Genomic DNA, 19,249 nt, shown 5'->3' with positions numbered 1-19,249 from the left:
GCCAGGCTCTGGTAACATCATTCCCTCCCTTACCCCATCTGGCCCAGAGGTAGTAACAGCTCCCTCCTCTTGCCAGTCCCTAGCTGCTCCAGCATTCCTTGCTGGTCCTTGCTATGGTCTGAATGTTTGTGTCTCTCCAAAATTCATATATTGAAATCTTTGCCTCCAAGGCGATGGTATTGGGAGAGGGAGCCTTTGGGAGATGATTAGATCATGGGGTAGAACTTTCATCAGTGGGATTGGTGTCCTTATAAAAGAGACTCTAAAGAGACCCCTCACCCCTTCTGCCATGTAAGGTTAGAGTGAGAAGATGGCTGTCTACGAGAAGTAGATCCTCACAAGACACCAAATCTGCTTGTGCCTTGATCTTGAACTTCCAAGCTTCTAGAACTGTGAGAAACAAATTTCTGGGCTGGATGTGATGGCTCATGCTTCTAATCCCAGTGCTTTGGGAGGCTGAGGTGTGAAGATCGTTAGAGGCCATGAGTTCGAGACCAGCCTTGGCAACATAGAGAGACCCTATACCTAAAAACAAAAACAAAAACAATAAATAAATAAATAAATAAAAAGGTTAGCCAGCTGTGGTGGCATACACTTGTAGTCCCAGGTACTTGGGAGGCTAAGGTGGGAGGATCGCTTGAGCCCTGGAGGCAGAGGTTGCAGTGAGCTGAGATCATACCACTGACTCCAGCCTGGGCAACAGAGTGAGACTCTGTCTCTAAGGAAAAATAAATTCCATTGTTTACAGGTTACCCAGTTTATGGTATTTTGTGATAGCAGCCTGAACAAATGGACAGTCTTCATTCTACCCATATCTCTGTAATGAGCCCCTTCGTTAAACTATGTGATTTGCCATCTGTTTCCTTCCTAGACCTTGACTAGTACAATACCTGAATGAAAATTGAGAAATTACTACCCAGAAGAAAGGAGAACGGACATTAGGTAGCCAAAAAAACAGCAAATGTGTACCATGATCCACTATGGATTACATAGGTGAGCAATATTAAAGCACACACATATACAATAGCAGCCTTGTCTCTTGTTAGAGAAATGCTCTCATCACTCCCTGACAGCAAAGAACTGCCAGTTGCTTCATGAACTCAACCTCAGGTAGAAAAATGCTCAGCCCTTCAACTCTGCCATTCCTGCCAGCAAATGCCGCCTGACTGCTCATAGGACATTTCAGTAATCAACTGGAAAATGAAAAATAGAAAAACACAGGGGGAAGAATGAGAAGAAAGAGAATCCCAGAATCTAACAGAATCTAAATGAGTTATTTTACCAAAAAAAAAAAAAAAACCCAAAATCAAAAAGCAAACTTCACAAGCTCCCATTCATTGCACCCCAAAAGACAGAGAACCTGGTAATTTGACCAGACTTCTGCAACAGCCACAGGACACCTTCCCCCAACTTACTATTTCAAGCCCTTCCACCCCCTCCACATAATGACTCATTGTAACCCCAGGGAGAGAGGATTTTCCTGCTCACAAAAGCACAAAGACAGGTTAGGCCAAACCAGTTTTAATGAGAGGAGATCTATGTAGGAAAGGGGACCCAAATTGTGGATATTTGGCCCTGCCACATAGGAGAACTTCTATTTGGCAGGAAAGATCGCAAAGTATACGTATACAATTAGGAAGCGTATATTGGAAGATGTGAAAGGATAGACAGATTTAGGACTGTGCTATTCCAAAAAGTTATCCACCACTACCGATTCAGGAAAGAATGAGTCCTTGAACTGGTATAACTGGTTGTCAACTGAGATGAATTAAAGAACAAAACTGCTGGGCTTTGTCACGATGAACATGTATGTATACATATGTGTGTAAGATCATCCACCACTGATCACGTTCTCCTTTGTCCTCTCATCTCCTTTGCAGGTTCACAACAGTGTTATGGCGGGAGCAGGGAGGCACCTACATCCACTGGACCCATCCTGATAGGTGGGAGGGATGTGTCCAGCCACCCAGGGATGTGCATCTGGCACCCACCTCACAACAGCTGTTCTAACCACGTAAGAAGCACAAGGGTCACCGGTTACTCTCCATGAGAACAAAAGGCCAAGGATGCAGAGATAATTGCATCAAAGGGATTCAACTTCCTGGATGACCTCATTCCAAAGATCTGCAGAGCCCAGATAAGCATCCCAGGGTTCTGGCAAAGGGCCCCTCCAGGGACAGGAAGGGGACAGGAAGCCGGCTTTCCGTGTCTGTACCGCCTTCCTTGGGAAGGATAGGACACCTGTGGCCATCAAGTCATGATGCTCCATGCTGTCTCCTGCCAACTCCACAAGAAAGTCAAATGAGTGTCACATCGCCCCCAGACTCATGACTCTGCTGATCCCACATGGGCCCCCTAGGGGGCTTTTCCTTCTAGGTCTTCACCATGGATTTCTCATATTTTCATTTAAACAGATTTGTACGTAATTCTTGAATGTTTCCTTTCTTTCATATTCTCAAAAAATACATTAAGACTAGTAAGAATAGGTAAAAAAAAAATTGGTAGATCTCAGAAGATAATATGTGAGACTAATAGCTATAGTTTGCAATAAAGAAAGTTAAATGAGGTTTCTAAGCACTTATGTATTTATTCTTTAAATGTTTTTGAGCCCCTTCTATGCCAGACACAACTCCAAGTCCAGAGACGGAAAGATAAAATGTTCCTTATGCTCTAAGAGCACATAGATTTGTTAGAAGTCATGGATACTTAAACAAATGATTATATAATAAGTTCTACAATGTAATTTTATCCTTGAGAATTCTGCTAATATTACAAGAAATAATAAATAGTCAAGATAAGAGTCTTATCAAAACTTTATTTTTATACTACTCAGTTTTGCCCTAGAATTTGTTAATTTATTCAATATTCTCAGCCCAAATCATTCTGCAATGGTGGAAAGATTCTAAATCTATGCTGTCCAGTGGAGTAGCTACTAGCCACATGTGGCTAGAAGTACTTGAAATGTGACTAGTGTGACCGAGGAACTGAATTTTAAATTTTATTTAATTTTAACTCAGGTCAATGTAAATAGCCACATGTGGTTAACATAGTTCCAGAGTTCTAGTCCCAGATAGATCTGGCCAGATTTACCGAAACCAGTGAAGGTTAATCAATTGTGATTAAAATCAAGCAACACACCAATGTGAATGGCCAATGAACCTTTCAAGAAAGAATCACCTGCCTGCCCACCTGCACCTACTCAACCTTGAATGTCCGGAAGAAAACGAGCCTGTTAGACGCAGCAGGAAAGGAGGTGGGAAGTGTAACCATAACGCAAGGTCAAGCAGCTCAAACAGAAGCACCAGGCACAAACAAACCACAGAGCAAAGCTGGAGGGACAGCACGAAGCTGGTGAGTGTCAAAAGGAAAATAAAAGCAAGTTCAAGCTCAAGTCCAATTTTTAAACACTTGAGATTTTAGAAAATAAAATAGAATCTAATCCAAAATTTATTGACAACCGTCCATCAATAAATGTTTTTCTGAACATTTTCTGTAGGCTCAGCACCATGGGGGGGTGGTTAAGAAGTCTATAGTAACATCAGTCTCCACCTTAAAGAATCTTAAAATTTGCTTGAGAGACCAAATGCATACACATAAAATCGTGAGAAACTGAGACAAGACAGTATTCGGTAAAGCACTCAATTGTATTTATTTAGCCACATCTAAAGCTCACCTGTACACGATATGCACCGTGGGTAGAGAGGTAGGGAGAGAAGTGAGTGTAGGTTGCTCTCACCTGGATGGGCTTCATGGAGACCAGCAGGTGTGATATAAGACTCAATTCAAGTTAGCCTGGCCTCCATCTGCCTGCAGCAGCATCCTTTATCAGCTCCACCCTACTCCTGCTTCTGCCAGAATGACTTGCAGTTTCCTAATGTACCTGCCATCTCTCAAGCTGAGCCACTGCGTAGGCAGAACATGGTCTGGTGGACCCGCCTGGCATGCCCGGACTCCGGAGGTGCAGACTTGTGTTGAATTCTAGCCTCACCAATCCTTAGGTGGCTGAACTCAGACAAATTCCTTAACATCTCTAAGCCTTGTTCCTACTGTGTAAAATGAGAGTAATAATATTATCTAGCCATAGGGTTTTTTGGTGAGAATTAAATTAGATAAATAAAAGGCTTATACAGAGAAATCATTTTTTTCTGCTTTTCATACTTTTAAAAAAAAAAATCAACTTTATTAAGGTATTGACATACAAAAAGCTGTACATACGTAATGTGTACAACTTGGTGAGTTTGGAGATAAGTATACCTCCACGAAACCATCAACACAATCTGAGCCATAAACATCCATCACATCAAAAAGATTTCTCCCATCATCATTTCTTATTTTTGTGTGTGTGTCATGAGAACATTAAAAATCTATCCTTTGGCCATTTTTTAAAATTTAACTTTTAAGTTCAGGGTCACACGTGCAGGTTTGTTATATAGGTAAACTCGTTACGCAGATGATTTCATCACCCAGGTATCAAGCCTACTATGCATTATTTCTCCTGGTCCTCTTCCTCTTCCCACCCTCCACCCTCCAATAGGCCCCAGTGTCTGTTTTTCCCTCCTCGTGTCCATGTGTTCTCATCATTTAGCCCCCACTTACAAGTGAGAACATGTGGTTTTCTGTTCCTGTGTTAGTTTACTAAGGATAATGGCCTCCAGCTCCATTCATGTCCCTGTAAAGGACATGCTCTCATTCCTTTTTAAGACTGCGTAGTATTCCATGGTGTATACATACCACATTTTCTTTATCTAGTCTATCATTGACAAGCATTTAGGTTGTTCCTGTGTTTTTACTATTGTGAACAGTGCTGCAATGAACATACAGGTGCACGTGTCTTTATAATAGAACGATTTATATTCCTTTGGGTCTATACCCAGTAATGGGATTTCTGGGTCAAATGGTATTTCTGGGGCAAAGATTTCATGATGAAGACAACAAAAGCAATTGCAACAAAAGCAAAAATTGACAAATGGGATCTAATTAAACAGCTTCTGCACAGCAAAGGAAACTATCAACACAGTGAACAGACAACCTACAGAATGGGAGAAAATTTTTGCAAACTGTATAGCTGACAAAGGTCTAATATCCAGCATCTATAAAGAACTTAAATTCACAAGCAAATTTTAAAGTATACGTTATAAACTATAGGCACTGTGCTGTACAAATCCCTAGAACCTATTCATCTCGCATAACTGAAACTTTATACCCACTAGTACCTCTCCATTTCCTCCTCTCCCTAGTTCCTAATAACCACCATTCTATTCTCTGTTTCTATGAGTTTGACTATTTTAGATTCCTCAAACAAGTGGTATCATGCAGTAGTTGTCTTTCTGTGTCTGGCTTACTTCACTTAGCATAATGTCTTCCAGGTTCATCCATGTTGTCACATATGGCAGGATTTCCTTCTTTCTTAAGACTGAATAATATTCCATTGTGGGTATATATATTTTCGTTATACATTCATCTGTCAATGGACATTTAGGTTGCTTTTATGTCTTGGCTATTTTAAGTAATGTAGCAATGAACATGGAAGAAGTGCAGATATCTCTTGGACATACTGATTTCATTTCCTTTGGATATGTACCCAGAAGTAGAATTGCTGGATCATATGACAGTCCTGCTTTTTAAATCCTGAGGAACCTCTATGCAGTTTTCCATGATGGCTGTATTAATTTACATTTCCATCAACAGTGTAAAAGGTTTTTCTCTTCTGCACATCCTTGCCAACACTTCTCATTTGCTTTTTTGGTAATACCCATCCTAACTAGCATGAGGTAATATCTCACTGTGGTTTTAATTTGCGTAACTCTGATAATTAGCGATGTGATTATTGAGCATATTTTCATATATCTATTGGTCAAGTGTACGTCTTTTTGGGAAAATGTCTATTCACTTTCTTTGCCCATTTTTTAATCAGATTTTGTTATTTCATTATTGAGTTGTAGGCACACTCTAATATACATCGGACATGAACCCTTTATCAGTGTATATGATTTGCAAATATTTTCTTCCATTCCATAGGTTGCTTTTTCATTTTGTCAATTGTTTCTTTTGCTGTGCAGAAGCTTTTTACTTTACCTGACAATTTCCAACCCATCTTTTAAGGTTCTGCTCAGGTATTTCCTGTCCCGAGAAACTCCCCCACGTTTTCTTCCCTTGTTGTTGGGTTCCCTTCCCAAGGAACAGCATCCTGAGCTCTCTCATGGCCAACAAGGCCATACGCACTGCTTCTCCTGAAATACTTCCAGTATATGCTTGGTGTCCTATGCAGTTTTTAGCACTTGTCCCACATGTTTTATTTTTCTACATAATACTGTTAGTGAAGATTGCATTAAAATAATTGGAGTAAGTTTGGTAGATGTCCACTTTGTACTTCCAGCTTCTACCATGGTCTGGTCTGCAAGTATGTAAGATGTATGAGCAGGGACCAAGGTTCTCACTTTAATGCATGCTTAAATCTGAAAGATGATCAGCAATAACTTGTCTTTTTTATTGAGCTTTTCTAGATGAAGCCGAAACATGTGAGAGCTAACATTTCCCTTTCAAGGCCTTGCTGCTGATAAAATGAAGTATATATAACTCCTAGTCTTGGAAGGTGGTGGGAGATGGATTCCACACGGCTGCTCCTGCCAGAAATTTGGTGTGCCTACCAGTTGTGTCTTGGCCAGTTTAGTGGCCTGAAAGTTGCACAAAGCTACCAGGCTTCCAGTCAGTATAGCCTAGAAAATGAAGAGAAATGATACATTTGGTGCCTGTGTAAAGTATGTGGGAATTACAAGCCCTGTGATAAGTGTATGATGAGAAAACTGAATACTCTCCTTCATTTATAAAATGGGATAAAATCTCAACGATTTTATTATTTGGCGACATTTTTATTCGGTAATAAATGTTTTCAGCAGCAGCTGAATAAAACAAAAAAAAAGTGCATGTTAAATGAAAAACTAAGTACTGAATTTCCATGTAATAAGAAATCTGGTCAATATGTAACTTGTAAATGATAGTAAATGTTTGATGACATTTACTATCCAACATGGGGGGTCCTGGTGATATCACTAACCACGTGAAAACCAGACCCTAATCTACTAAAGAAGCACCAGCTTCTACCTCACACATCAGAACTGTTTTAAGAAGGCCGTGCCCCTAAACAACAGTTTCACTTGTGCAGCTGCAGAAGGCGTGTTTACATATCATCCTGTGAAGCATGACTTTTCATCTAGATCAAACAATAATTCTTTAAATTAATTTTGACTATTCTTATTCCAAGTCTGTACATACAAAAAGTGAACTGATACCTGCACATGTGATGGCTACATTAGCAAAAGAGCTGCCACATAGCTGTATGAAGCCCTTTGATATTAGAATCCTCAGATACTTCAGATTATCAGCTAGTTCCAATGAAGATTTTTTTTTTTTCACACAAGTCATGAAATCAAAGTAAAACTTTTGGAAGCTTATTCTCAGGTAAAACATCTGACATTGTTGGAACTGCTGCTATAAATTCAGTTCAAAAGTTCCATATTGTTCAAAAGGTCAATATTGAAGACGTGTTTTTATAGTAATAATAGGAATACAAAATTTTGAGGGAGCACAGGTTCATGGAAAAATAATGTTCTTACTAAATTCATAAAGTAACAGACCAGAACTTGGAAGTGATTGTGGGCACATAATTCATAAATGTGTCCAGTCCACTGTGATTGATATTCCACTAAAGGAAATAGAAACTATCATCATCAAAAATTACAAATATTTCTACATATAAAGTAACTATAGTATGAAATTCTTGGGGCAGAGCTTATATGAAGTATCCAACCACGCTCTACACCCCAATAAAAAAACCAGTATCAATCAAATGAAAAAAACCCATGCATCAACAATAACAATAGAAACTTCAGCTTGGGAGTACACATTTTCTGTTGCTCATCAGTAATCTGATTTTAGAAACATTTGAGCCTTTAAATAACTACTTGGCAAATCAGCCTATGCCTTTTGAAATAATTCTTTAAATGTTGGTTGCATTTTGATGAAAATTAGTTGGAATATTTTAATAAATTATTCAATAAATGGAGTACAAAAATTTCAGGTTGTGGAGCTTTTTATGAATTACAATTATCTAAAACAAGCTTACTTAGGGACAATTTGAAATTGTTTCTACCAGATCGAGGGGGGAAATTAACAAATTAAACTGTGGGAGCTCAGAGGTATATGCTACCTTGACTTGTGGGAAGGATCTTTTGATGAAGTTTCTACTTTTAATTGGATCAATTTCTATTCTGTACTGAAATGGAATATAATTAAAAGGCCTGCAATTTTACAACATTTAACTTTGGTGAAACATTCAAAAGAATAATCGTAAGTAGAAATTATTTAACAAGCCATATTTTGTAATGTCTGATGGGGTATCTTCTAAAAATATTTGTTGAATAAAGATAAATGGGGGCCAAATACATACCCTGTAAAGTTATTCAGGCTGAAATATTAACACAATTCAATATGAAAATGTTAAAATTGAGAATACTCCCCATTTAGCCGCATTTGCTCTTAGCTTACTAAATAATTCAGCATCTGTAGAGAGAATATTTTCTCAACTAAAAATATTTTGGACCACAAAAAAGGTCAATTTCAAGTTTATTAATCATAAAATACAAAAATAATATGGCAGACAGTTATTTAAAAAATTAAAAGCTTGTTTTCAGAATGTGGCTTAGAAAAGGAATTTTAAAAATAGAAAAATTAAAAGCAAAAAGACACTGAAATAACATTCTTCAAATATGCTAGTGACATACTGCATTACAGGTAGATATGACTAAGAAACTGATTATACTATGTGACTATATACTAATAATTATTCCACTTATATTTTCTTAATTTAAAATTATTCATTTAAAAATTGTGCTTTAATATTCTATTTTAAAAAGAATATTAAAATATATATTAAATTATATATTAAAATTTATTTAAATTTTATATTTTAATATTTAGTATATTTGACATTGAATTATTTTTAATGAAAATTTTTTTCTAAATAGAAAATGTTATTTTCTATCTTTAAAAAGAGTTTTATTTTTGTATTTTTAATGTAACTATAATTTACCACTATGCTGGAATTAATTTGTTAGTCAATTCCTGGTTTCAAAAACTCCATAATTTGTATATTTTAGTATTCCTTTCCTATCTCAAGTGTCCCAGGATGGATAAATTCTAGGTTTACCCTGGCCACAGCTCACAGCAGCCTGTGTTAGATTGTTTATGCATCATTCTTTCCCACCCTATTGGACTTCCTTGAGAGCATGGATTCAATTTCCTGACTGTGTATCCCTTCAATTGCCCTTACCATGTGCCAGGCACTGTTGAACTATTTTAATCCTCATTAACTTCTGTGTTGAACATTCCAATTACCCCCATTTACAGATGAGAAAATTGAGATGGGGAAGAGGTAAAGTAATTCAATTACAGTCTGTGAGACAAAGTTGCAAATATAAGAAGCGAAGTTTGCTCATTTCTGTTTGCCAGCATAATTTCACAAGCCCCTGACTCTGTACCACTCTCCAAAAGACGCTTTGAAGACAAAACAGGATAGAACACATGGCCCCCCACATCTCTTGCCTGAGTCACTCTATTCCTTAAAATAAATGGCCTTAGTCCTTGCCTTTTCCTACACATAAAATAATGTCTGATGGGGTTAGTGATTATGCTTCTACAATGTATAACCAAATATGCTTCAGTAATCTATAACCAGACGTACTCTTACACCCCAACTTTGATGTGAATTTGCACATACTGCAGCTTCACCACCTGTATATAAACTGTGAACTGAATATTGCTTTGGAGCAGTCTGACAGATGTGCTCCTGGCCTACAGGCCTCAGTAAGACTTTTGAATAAAACTAGCTTTAATTCTTTAAAAGCTTGACTTTTCTTTCTTTAGTCAGCAGGTCCCAAATTCTAGACCATGGGATTTGGCTGGGATTTGGCTGGGATTTGGCCACCCTGGGATTTGGCTGGACAGTCCATGCTCCTACGCTCCTACCCACTCCCCATATGGCCCTTTCTGGGTAAATGTTCTCTGTAAGTACTTGTGGAATCAATAAAACCCAAATGAATGAATGAGTGATGAAGAGGGCAATGGTGCTCATTGCAACAATGATGGGTAAAAAGACTGCAGTGAGGGGAAGTGCCTACCACACAGCTTCATATTCATACCCCAGGACTGAAAGATTCTGAGTTGGAACCAGCAGTTTTCAAGGGAAAGTGACTGACGTTAAGTAAACATGATTCTTTACACAGCACACCAACTGCCAGATGCAAGAAATCAAGACAACAAATGTGTTTCTCCCAGCTAATAACAGAGGCCTCCTTATCTGGGCTGTTTACTCAGCCACTAAAAAACGGATACTCTCTTTGGCTAAAACCAGGATGTTGTGTACCTGTCCTATTAGGCCCTGACGGCAGGCCTGGCCTGCAAGTTGGGCCTCAAGGACAGGAGTCAAGTCTTGAAGAGCTCTTTCCCAAATACCTGGGGTTGGAGGTGGGGATGGAGTGGCTGAGCTGTCAGCAGAGGAACTGCGGGGAGGGTGTAAAGGAATGCTGGGTGCTGATCTGGCAAAGGACCTGATGATGCCTTTGACAGAGTTGGAATCTTAGAACATTTTCAGGGGAAAGAACACATTGCAGTGACTTTGGGCTTGCTGAGTTTGAGACATTGAGAAAGGGGTTAAAAAGAGAAAAGGAGGCAAGGCTGAGAGAGGCAGGGTGTCCTGGGTTGCCGCCATGACAATGAGGAGGACTTGGCAGTGTTCCCAGAAAGAAATAGGAGTGATGGAGACACATTTGCCCCCTGGACGGAAGGAACACAGGATGAGAAGACATCACTTGGAGAAGAAATAGCAACAACCATTGTCACACCTGGCTCACCCCTACCCCCTTCCCTGGCAATCAAAAAAGCTGACGGCTCCAGAGGCTCCAGAACGCCCTGGGGACAGTCAGTGTACTTCAGTCTGAGGCTCCTTCCTTCCCTCCCACTCGCTCCTGCCTGTCTTTCCCATGTTTGCCAGTGTCAGATCTGCATAGTGATCTTCCTTTCCTAATCCTGCTTCCTCCTCATCTTTCACAGGTGTTTACCACAATAAATCTCCTGGAACAACTCTGTTCTACCATCTGCTTCTTGCAGGACCCAAACTGACATGATTCCCAAGAAGAAGAAAAGTGACATTCCTTTTTAAAGACCCAGAGAAAATCCTAGTATCATGTTCTTTGGTATGTTCTGGAATCAAGGACCCAAGGTTAATTGGTAACTGATTCACTTATTCAGGAATTCATTTAATCAATCACTTCAATAGGTATTAATTAAGCACCCACTGTATGCCAAGAACTGTGCTGGACCTTAGAGCTGTAACAGTAAACAAGGAAGACGTAAGTGAAAATCCCATCTAAGCAACTTGGAAAACGAAAGACCATGGGGAGTCCAGGAAGGAAAAGCTGTCTCTGGGTGTGGCTGAACATTAAAGCAATCTATCCTATCTGATGAGAAAACACGCAAAATGATCATTCCAGACCACAAAGATCTCCAATTACAAGAAACATAACTTCCGCCACTGCTATGCCCTTTGCACACTATACATATTCAGTTCCTCCCACCAGGAGTCATCGGAGAAAGGAAACTGCACATGGATGGCAGGACAACAGCACAGCATTGCTGGCTGTCATGGTAGCTGGCACATGCCAGCTCCTTTTTCTGCATTCAGCTCCCTCCTGCCCCCATCGCCTAAGAGCCAGGCAAAAACACTTCCACTTGGCTGGAGCCACCAGGACTTTGATCTACATAAAGTGCCACAAAAATCACCCAATTGAACAAGCTCTGGGCCAGAGAAGGAGCTGAGGTCCAGCTGAAGGTGATGTCCAGCCCAAGAGGCTCTCCCCATAAACTGACCCTCAGGGGTTGCTGAGTCCCACTCCCCTGGTTTCTCCACATCTGTGTGATATAAGGAAGCCAGAGACCACCACAGCCTGATGAGTTCTTGAAGAAGCCCAGAGCCAGTGGGCCTGTCTCTCGACAGAGTCACGCTCAGGGCTTTAGTTAAAGGATCCCTGCAGAGGGAGTGGGTTTGAATTCCAAATCTGCCATCCTCATCCTAGGACAAAGAGCAAGACCCTTAATGTCTCTAGGCCTCAGTTTCCTCTGCTGCAAAGGAGCGAGGGTACCTGTACCTCTCTCATTGGGCTATTGTGAGGACTAAATGAGATAACATATGGAAAGCACACAGCACTGTCCAAGGCAGCTTGAGAGGGCGTGAGCAGGATCGGTGAGGACTATTCTTGTCTGCCTGGCTCTAGCCGTTACCCTGACTTCAATCACCTCTAACTATGCGTCCTTCTACTTTTGCCTGTTTCCCTGTTTTTTTAAAAAAAAAGTAAAAAGAAAATATAAATTCCCTTCTGCTTTCAGAAATGAATTTTCTGAAATTATACCCGTCATGGGGATTCCAGGGACCATGGACTCTTTGCAGACACACTACTCAAACCCACGGAGAAAATGTCCCATTGGCTGCCCGGGAGCCTCTGCCTTGGCCACTCGCAGCAACCCCAGGAGAAATAAGGGCCTCAGACAGAACAATAGCATGGATTGTGCCTCTTGCAGGAATTTCATCTGTCACTGAGTAACAGGTTTTGATCTCAGGCTCACCGCCAGTTAGGAAGTGAAACCCTTTCCGGAACACTTGCTGTTTTGTTGGTTTTCCCCTGGAGATTTAATGATTTCACCGTGGAGGTTTTAGCTGATGAGCTGTGCTCTGTATGGAGCCTACCCTTGTGAAAAACCAATCAGGTATTTCATGGGCTCCCCAATATTCTTTTTCGTGAGTTTGGGGACCCACTAAGCCAACAATTGGACACCCCCTTAAGGTGTGCATTTATTTGCTGTCACCAGAGCGAGCTCTGGGTCTGTCCGCATGGCACAAAGAGAGCTGTTAGATCTGTCATCTTCTCTAACCCAGAGGCCTAAGTGAGAGGATGAGAAAGAGAAAGGGCCATTGTTTCTGCAGACAAGTTCACCTGAAGAATTTGGACAATGACGCTGGTTTCAGTTTAAAGGGCCTTTGGGCAGGGTTGGCATTGGGAGCAGGGGCTGAGGGAGCTTCTAGACTTTTCCACATTTATTACGAGCAGAGTGATTACAAATCAGCTCTGCAGATGACAGCACAGACCTCTTTGTGGTGGGTTCTCTTGGGCCAACAGCAGATTTGGAACCGTGGAAGAACAGCGAGAAGTCTCTTCACATGACCTTCATGTCTTCCTCCTGTGTAAACCACATTGTATTTCTAACTTCAGATCAAGAGGACTGACATCTGCAACTCTTCAGGGAGGACAGCTGGGCCATGCCCCTTCGGGCCTCCCATCCTCCCCTCGTCTTGTCAGCTAGTCGTGCTGGGATCTGCCGGCAGCCTTGTGAGAACCGGGCAGGAACTGGCCAGCAAAGGCAACTATAAATACTCCTCTTGGCAGCCAGCTTCACTTGGGAGCCCACAGCTGAGGGGCGGAGGCCAGCGGGAAGCACCTGCACCTCTTCAGGGCACATCCGAGCCTGGGCCTGGCTTCCCGCCCTCCACTTCTGAATGGGGATTTGGTCGACCTTTTCCAGCTTGGGGGAAGTCCCTGTGGTGATCCAGCTTCCCAGATGCATGAGCAGCAGGGAGGGCACTGCTCTCCAAGCCGCCCAACCCCTTTAAACTCAGAGTCAGAGCTATATTCTCACAAGAGCTGATGAAACTGAATAGCTGAGGGTAAATGAGGAGGCAGGAGAGACGAAGAGGAAGGGAAATAAGATCTTTTATAGAATGCTTTTCTCCTCCTGATTTCACTTGTGTGGGGAAGCATGAAACAACCACACTAATCAGTCTTTCCCCCGATGAGTCGGAAACTTGACAACTTGAGAGTTTTTAAAAAAATCAATGAATAAATATTTCTTTTTTCAGCTTTATTTATGAAGCATGGGCTAAGAGATCCCTTGTGGGCATTTTAAATAACCAGAAGCAAGTCACAACAGCAGCTAATGGTCAACTGTAAATGCAGTTCTGCTGTGTAGTTGTCATTCAAAATGTGACAGTATTTAAAAGCTGGGCTGTATATGAGACGAAGGAGTTCAAAGACCCATTGGATGACAGTTCTCATGCTTCAGCAAGTGGAAGAATCACCTGGAACACTTGTTTATGAGACAGATCCCCGGTCCCTACGCCCTGAGATCTGATCCTATAGATTTGGGCCAGGGCCAAGAACCTGCATTTGAGTCCCTAATTCCAACCTGGATACTCTGGGATAGGACTACACTTTGCAAGACAATGCCCTATGCCAGTGGTTCACAAAGTGAGATCCCCAACTTGGAGCCACAGGAAATTTGTTAGAAATACAGATTCTTAGGCCAACCCCAGAAAGACAGAATCGGAAACTTTGGGGACGGGGCCCAAAAATCTGTTTTAACAAATCTCCAGGTGGTTCTGAAGCCTGCTATAGGTTGATAAACACTGCCCTAAGATTTCTTACAAGCAAGTTGTGCAAACCCTGGAATACTGGCAATTCCAATGTGTAGCCAAGATTGAGAACCACTCTGATGGACACTTCCATTGGAATATGAATGCTAATCTCACGTCTATAACCCTTATTTTTCTGAGCACTCAATTTTTGAGCCAAGATTAGAGTTAATAAGGTGAAGGGGAAAGAATGTGGGTTTTGTTTCAGGTAAACGACTCAAGCCTGGTCCCAAGTTGAACCTCCCTGAACCTCAGTGTTTTCATCTGTGGAAATGGAAGGAATGCTGCCTACCCCACAATAGTGCTGTGAACAGTAATGAGACAGTATCTGGGAAAACACTTAGCCAGTGGCTGGCACACTGTAGAAACTTGATTTTTCTGTCTCTCTCTACAACATTTTTTAGTTTAATTGGGGTCTGGAATGAGATTCTTAATTTTTATAGGAATATAGCTTGAGGGTTTGCTCTCCAGAGAGCATCAAAAGGCTCATTTTAAAATTCATCTCTTGTTTTAGGGTAAATGTCTGAAGAGCTCAGTGAGCACTCTTGATGTTAAAGATGACTGGTAGCCTTAGTATAGAAGCAGCTCTAATTTAGCATAGCCTGGTTCCACTTTGTAACCAGAGTCACTTTCTCTTCTGAGACATCACTGATGTCTCAGTAATGGGCAAAAACCTTATTATATTAGGCACTTTGCACAAGCATTTCACTTCCTTAATTGGTCACCATTGCTTATTAAATGCCAGGCCAACTTCCAATACAGTTTGGTGACAGAGGCCTGTCATCAACTATTGTAAAGAAATCACTTCTTGTGTGTGTACTGGTCAGCTTGTAATTCAGTTGGTTGGAAGATCAGTCAATATTGTACGTTTACAAAAGAGTAGATTCAGTAACCACTTTGGCATGAAGCTATGCTGCCTGTGTTTTGTATTTTATATAATACATAGTAGTTCTACTGACTCTAAATAAATACTTGACAATGACTACTTTAATAGATTCTAAAGATGGAATGTCCACAAACACATCATTTGTAGGGTAAAGTTGACACAAATCACATTTGTGGGAGTAAAGTGGGAACTCATCCACGTGCAATGGTCAAATGCTCCACATACTTCTGTTAGGATGGAAGGGTGTTTAGTAAGGCCCTTCATGTAATCGAGACCTGTCATGGTGTGCAGCCATAGAAGCCAATTTGTTTTACTTCTGGTACAGTGACCAGCATCCCTTAGGACAGGAAGAGATGGATATACCCAAATTGCACTGCCACCTAGTACTTCAGCAAACACTTACTGAGGACCTGCCAGGTGCAAAGCACATTTACATGCATGACCTCATCTAAGGCTCACAAACAGTTATCACCATTTCTTTTTTACAGATGAGCAATTGAGATGCAAAGACATGAAGGCATTGGATAAACATCATGCAACCCATTTTGGTTTTATTTACCCTAGAAGGGATTTCTTGCTTTCAATTGCTGGTTTGCTTATTCATTCATCTAGTCATCATTCATGTATGGTTTATCATAGTGAGGCAACATTGTTTACTCTCATATCTTCTAAAACAATTTTAGAAAACTACATATCCTCTTGAACCTTTTTCAGATGAGACTTCAAGTTTCCCTTCCCGTGTTAAAATAGTCGCAAAGATGTAATTATGGCATGTAGTCAATATTGACACTTTACAACAAAATGTTAATGAATGCATTTCTATATGGCCAAAGGAATATAGATACCAATTATATTTTTCCATTATCCAAAGGAATATAGATAGCAATGATGTATTTATCATCTAAAATTTTAAAATACATGAATGATCTTTTAATAGAACTTTTTTCCTTGAACTCATGTTTCCATTTCATTTCCCCAATACTACCTCATTTTTAAGGGACCTCACGCTTAAAAATATGTTATCATTCTATTATAATTCTGTGTAGTAATAATATAAGTCAAATTGATTTTTTTAATTTCTATAATCTTAAGACTTCAGATGTTAAAATTTTTCTTCTGGATTGGCTTATCATTAAAATTATGAAGAAATTATTCAGAACAACATAAATATGACAACTTTAGACAATGCAGCATAAAATAAGGAGAGGTATACTTTTTTTTTGAACATAGAAAGCAAGCTGGGAAAGAAGAATGTTTCTCATGATATCTCCCTGCAGGCATGTTCTCAGGCCAATCTTATTAGGAAAGAGTACATGTGGAAGTCCGGGATATGGAAATTAATTCTCTGAGATACACCCAATCTAGCATATCCCAGCTGGAAGGCTGCTTTCCTCGAGCCAAAAACACAGAAGGTCCTTGAGGGGCCATGGGACACATGAACAAGCAAGCAAGAGCAAGTTAGACACATCAAGCATTGTATCTGGTAGGGACTAGGTAAGAGAGAAGTACCATTTGTAATTTTTTTAATTTTTTAAGTTTTTCATTTAGGGGTATATAGTAGGTGTATGTATTCATGGAGTACACGAGATGTTTTGATATAGATATGCAACGTGTGATAATCACATAATGGAGAATAGGGTACCCATCCCAAGCATTTATCCTTTGTGTTACAAACAATCCAATTACACTCTTTTAGATTTTTTAAAATGATTAAATTATTATTGACTATAGTCACCCTGTTGTATTATCAAATAGTAGGTCTTATTCATTCTTCCTATTTTTATTGTACCCATTAACCATCCCCACCCCCTGATCTCCATCCCAAACACTACCCTTCCCAGCCTCTGGTAACCATCCTTCTCTCTATCTCCATGAGTTCTATTGTTTTGATTTTCACATCCCACAAATAAGTGAGAATATGCAATGTTTGTCTTTCTGTGACTAGGTTATTTCACTTAATATAATGATCTCCAGTTACGTTCATGCTGTTGGAAATGACAGGATCTCATCCTTTACTATGGCTGAATAGTACTCCATTGTATGTAAGCACCACATTTTATCCATTCATCTGTTGATGGACTCATAGGTTGCTTCCAAAATCTTGGCTATTGTGAACAGTGCTTCAAAAAACATAAGAGTGCAGATATCTCTCTTTGATATACTAATTTCCTTTCTTTTGGGTATATACTCAGCAGTGGGATTGCTGGATCCTATGGTAGCTCTGTTTTTAGTTTTTTGAGGAATCGCCAAACAGTTCTTCATAGTGGTTGTACTAATTTACATTCCCACCAACAGTGTACAAGGGTTTGCTTTTCTCCATATCTTTGCCAGCATTTGTTATTGCCTGTCTTTTGGATATAAGCCATTTTAACTGGGGTGAGCTGACATCTCACTGTAGTTTTGATTTGCATTTCTCTGATGATCAATGATGTTGAGCACCTTTTCATATGCCTGTCTGCCATTTGTGTGTCTTTTGAGAAATGTCTATTCAGATATTTTGCCCATTTGAAAATTGGATTAGATTTTTTTCCTATAGAGTTGTTTGAGCTCCTTTTATATTCTGGTTATTAACCCCTTGTCAGAAAGGTAACTTGCAAATATTTTCTCCCATTCTGTGGGTTGTCTCTTTGTTGTTTCCTTTGCAGTACAGAAGCTTTTTAACTTGATGTGATCCTATTTGTCCATTTTTGCTTTGGTTGCCTGTGCTTGTGGAGTATTACTCAAGTGCTTGTGGAGTATTACTCAAGAAACTTTTGCCCAGACCAATGTCCTGGAGAAGTTCTTCAATGTTTTTTTGTAGTAGTTTCATACTTGGGATCTTAGATTTAAGTGTCTAATCCATTTTGATTTGAGTTTTGTATATGGTGAGAGATAGGGGTCTAGTTTCATTCTTCTGCATATGGATATCCAGTTTTCTTAGCACCATTTATTGAAGAGACTGACTTTTTCCCAGTATATGTTCTTGGCACCCTTGTTGAAAATAAGTTCACTGTAGGTGTCTGAATTTGTTTCTGGGTTCTCTATTCTGTTTCATTGGACTATGTGTCTGTTTTTATGCAAGTACCATGCTGTTTTGGTTACTTAGGTAATGTGATTCCTGTAGTTTTGTTCTTTTTGCTTAGCATGGCTTTGGCCATAGGTCTTTTGTGGTTCCATATAAATTTTAGTTTATTTCTATTTCTGTGAAGAATGTCATTGGTATTTTGATAGGGATTAAATTAAATCTGTAGGTTGCTTTGGGTAGTATGGACATTTTAACAATATTGATTATTCCTATCCATGAACATGGACTATTTTTCTATTTTGGGGTGTCCTCCTCAATTTCTTTCATCAGTGTTTTACAGTTTTCATTATAGAGATCTTTCACTTCTTTGGTTAATTCCTAGATATTTAATTTTGTGACGACTGAAAATGGGGGCCTGGCACAGTGGCTCATGCTTGCAATCCCAGCTCTTTGGGAGGCCAAGGTAGGCAGATCACCTGAGGTCAGGAGTTCAAGACCAGCCTGGCTAACATGGTGAAACCTTGTCTCCACTACAAATACAAAAAAATTAGCCAGGCGTGGTGGCACATACCTGTAATCCCAGCTACTCAGGAGGCTGAGGCACAAGAATTGTTTAAACCCACGAGGCAGAGGTTGCAGTGAGCTGAGATTGTGTCACTGTACTCCAGCATGGGCGACAGAGACACTGTCTCAAAAAAAAAAAAAAAAGAAAGAAAGAAAATTACTTTTTCAGAGTGTTCCTTGTTGGCATTTCGTATGTTGATTTTGTATCCTACAGCTTTACTGAATTTATCAGTTTTAATAGTTTTTTTGTGAAGTCTTTAGGTTTTTCCAAATAAAAGAT

The 19,249-nt window shown here is 40.0% G+C and overlaps 1 long non-coding RNA gene across 2 annotated transcripts in view; it reads right to left on the bottom strand.

Moving 5' to 3' along the window:
* Positions 1–19,249, bottom strand: part of LOC129060366 (uncharacterized) — a 161,465-nt gene that overhangs the window by 12,337 nt on the left and 129,879 nt on the right. For both annotated transcript variants that reach the window (XR_008526991.1, XR_008526990.2), the window contains one exon: positions 280–525. This is a non-coding gene — a long non-coding RNA (uncharacterized LOC129060366). The remainder of the gene's footprint in view (positions 1–279; positions 526–19,249) is intronic.

This window comes from Pongo abelii, chromosome 6 (assembly GCF_028885655.2).
Source record: "Pongo abelii isolate AG06213 chromosome 6, NHGRI_mPonAbe1-v2.0_pri, whole genome shotgun sequence".
Classification (NCBI taxonomy): domain Eukaryota; kingdom Metazoa; phylum Chordata; class Mammalia; order Primates; family Hominidae; genus Pongo; species Pongo abelii.
The sequence above is the reverse complement of the archived record's forward strand: the minus strand, read 5'-3'. Positions and strand labels throughout refer to the sequence as shown.